This window comes from Sarcophilus harrisii, chromosome 2, assembly GCF_902635505.1.
Source record: "Sarcophilus harrisii chromosome 2, mSarHar1.11, whole genome shotgun sequence".
Classification (NCBI taxonomy): domain Eukaryota; kingdom Metazoa; phylum Chordata; class Mammalia; order Dasyuromorphia; family Dasyuridae; genus Sarcophilus; species Sarcophilus harrisii.
In genome coordinates, this window is record NC_045427.1 from 605,430,907 (window position 1) to 605,434,711 (window position 3,805).

At 40.4% G+C, this 3,805-nt stretch overlaps 1 pseudogene; it reads left to right on the plus strand.

Moving 5' to 3' along the window:
• Nucleotides 1–255: 255 nt before the first annotated feature.
• Nucleotides 256–1,537, plus strand: LOC100930152 (annotated as a pseudogene).
• Nucleotides 1,538–3,805: the final 2,268 nt, after the last annotated feature.

The window sequence follows — 3,805 nt, forward strand, 5'->3', positions numbered from 1 at the left end:
TTATCACCCTGTTTCAAGTTGAGTTAACACTAGGATTCCAACAGGGATGGGAATGGAGTTAGGAATTTCCCGGCTTAAAGAAGTGCCAGACGGAGAATTCCTCCCGAGGGGAGAAGTTCTCTCCACATTATAGTTTTAGCCTCCTAGAACCCTCTTATTCCCAGGCTTATTTAGGATCTTTGGGGGCAATGCCACTTTCCTTCTAACAAACTGCAGTTTCGGTTGTTGGAATAAGGTGGGATTTCAGTTGAAATCCGAATTCTCACGCTCCACCGAGCGAGACGGGAGCTCTAGGGGCGGCGAGAACGGCAAACGTGTGTTCCTCGAGCTGCGCAGGCGCTGTTCTCTAGGCAAGCGGGAAAGAGGACGGTTCGTTGGACCCGTGCCCCGAGATGAATGCCCTCACCAAAGTAAAGCTCATCAGCGAGCTGAACCAGCGGGAGGTGGAGCTTGGTTTGACTGAGAACGTGTCCTGGCACGCCGAGTACAAAGACAGCGCTTGGATCTTTATTGGAGGACTCCCGTATGAACTGACCGAAGGGGATGTCATCTGTGTGTTTTCTCAATATGGCGAAATCGTTAACATTAATCTCGTACGAGATAAGAAGACCGGAAAATCCAAAGGGTTCTGTTTTCTTTGCTATGAGGATCAGAGGAGCACAGTTTTGGCCGTTGATAATTTTAATGGGATCAAGATAAGAGGAAGAACTATCCGAGTGGACCATGTGGCTAATTATAGGCCCCCGAAGGATTCCAGGAATCTGGATGATGTAACCAGAATGCTGCGGGGGAAAGGCCACTGTGGGCTTAAAACTCCACCTCCTAGTTCATCGGAATCCTCACAAGATGAGTCGTCCGTGAAAAGGCGGAAAAAAGACAATGAATTGGGGGGAAGGAAGAAAAGAGACAAAGATGTTAGAAGGAGCGGAAATCAGCAAGAAATGCCCGTATCATTCTCCATGACGTGCCAACCCAAGACTCGCCAGGAAAGGAAAGGTGTCGACTTTGGGAAATCTGCCACTGCAGGCCTTGAGAAGGTCTCCAGTCCGGAGCATTGTCACAGATACTTTAGCGGCTCCCCTGTGCTCCCTCCAGGACAGCTTGAGAAAGCAGATGCCCCGAGGAAGGAGAAGCCATGGCTTAAGAAATCCTCAAGCAGTTCTAGCAGAAAGGAAAAAAGAAGGAAGGAAAAGAGAAAGCTTCTGGACAGAAGTTAAACTCTGGGACAAGCATTCTGCAGACAGGTCTAAGAAGAGGCACAAACTCAACTCCTAAAGCTTTGGGAAAGGCTGTTATTCCAGGGATCCGGAAACTTCTTATTCGAGTTTATACAGGTTCAATTGAATATGCGACTTAGCACAATTTCTGTTAACTTAGAATTGAAGATTCATTAAACAAATTCACCCGATGTAAGATGTTATTACTATTTTTTGTAGATAAAATCTCTGATACTAAGTTAAAACTCCCCAAATGAGAGGCAACTCTTAAATACTTAGAGCCAAAGACTCTATCAGTACTGGGGAAAAGAGAATCTTTATAATGGGGGGGGGGGGGGGGGGGGGGGGAGAAGAGGGGGAGAAACAAAACAGTTTTATTTAGACACAATTGGTATAGAAAATATGTGAGCAGGTTGGACTGGGTCAGCTCCCCCCCTTCCCCCCTTCTAAGCGTTCACACACACACACACACACACACACACCCCTGTCTTTTAAAGAGCCAGGGAGGACAATGACAATTATACTCAAACTATCTCCCTGGGATGATGGGAATTACCAAGACTTGTTTAATCAAGATTATCATTAATATTCATTGCAAGACATAACTACTATGGATATAACTTTGACATAAATTCATCTTTGTAATCCATATAATATTGCTTGCCTGTTCAGGAAGGTGGACTTTAGGGAGAGAGAGAGAATTTGAAGCTATATATATATATTAAGGCCAGAAGAATTTTTTAGAAGTAATTGGAAGAAACTTTCGAATTCCAATAAAAAAAAGAATGTTAGTATTGGAAAAATGTAAATTAAAACAGCTCCGAGATATCACTTCACACCTATCACTTTGGGTAAGATGATGGGAAAAGATGATAAATTTTGGAGGGACTGTGGAAAAACTGGAACACCAATGGCTTGTCGATGGAGTTGTAAAATGACCCAACCATTTTGGAAAACATTTTGGAACTATGCCTAAAGGGCTATTAAACTGTGCATACTCTTTGATCAAGTAGTCTCACTAGTGGGTCTTTATCCCAAAGAAAGAAGGTAAAAGGACCCACACATGCAAAAATATTTGTAGCAGCCCTTTTTGTGGTGACAAGGAATTGGAAACAGGATGCCCATCATTTGGGGATTGGCTGAATAAATTATGCTAGATGAAAGTTATGGGATATTATTTTTCTAAAAGAAATGGTGATTGGTCAAAGGATATCAACAGACAATTTTCAGATGAAGAAACTGAAGTCATTTCTGGTCATATGAAAAGGTGCTCTAATGAGTGATGCTAGTTCCAATGATCTTGTGATGAAGAGAACCATCTACACCAAGAGAGAGGAGTGTAGGAACTGAATGAGGATAACATTTTCATTCTTTTTGTTGTTGTTCGATTACATTTTGCTTTCCAATTCATTTATTTTCTTTTTTGAATCTGATTTCTCTTGTCCAGCAAGAGAATTGTATGTTTATACATATTGGATTTAAGATATATTTTGAAATGTTTAACATATATTGAATTGCTTGCCATCTTAAGGAGGAGGTTAAGGGAAGGAGGAGAAAATCTGAAACAATGCTATGCAAGGGTCAATGTTGTAAAATTATCTGTGCATATATTTTGAAAATAAAAAGCTTTAAAAAAAAAAAAAGATGCTCTAAATCACTATTGATCAGAGAAATGCAAATCAAGACAACTCTGAGATACCACTACACACCTCTCAGATTGGCTAAGATGACAGGAAAAGATAATGACAAATGTTGGAGGGGATGTGGGAAAACTGGGACACTGATGCATTGTTGCTGTAGTTGTTAATTGATTCAGTCATTCTGGATAGCAATTTGGAATTATGCCCAAAGGGCTATCAAAATGTGCATACCCTTTGATCCAACAGTGTTTTACTGGCCTTTTATCCCATAGAGATCTTAAAGGAGGGAAAGGGACCAACATGTGCAAAAATGTTTGTGACAACCCTTTTTTGTAGTGGCAAGAAACTGGAAACTGAGTGGATGCCCATCACCTGGGAAATGGCTGAATAAATTATGGTAAGTGAATGTTATGGAATATTATTGTTTTACAAGAAAAGAACAACAGGATGATTTCAGAGAGACCTGGAGAGACTTACATGAACTGATACTAAGTGAAATGAACAGAACCAAGAGATCATTTTACGGGACAACAAGATTATATGAAGCTCAATTCTGATGGACATGGCTCTTTTCAACAATGAGATGACTGAGGCTACTTCAAATGATCTTGTGATGAAGAGAGCCATCTACACCCAGAGAGAGGACTGTGGGAACTGAGTGTGCATCTACACATAGCATTTTCACCTTTTTTGTTGTTTGTTTGCATTTCGTTTTCTATTTTTTTCCCTTTTTGATCTGATTTTTCTTGGGCAACATCATAACTGTATAAATATGTATACATATATTGGATTTCATTATATTTTAACATGTTTAACTTAGATTACTTGCCATCTAGGGAAAGGGGTGGGGTACAAGAGAGGAAAATTTGGAACACAAAGTTTCCTAAGGGTCAGTGGTGAAAAACTGTCAATGCATATGTTTTGAAAATAAAAAGCTGTAACAAAATA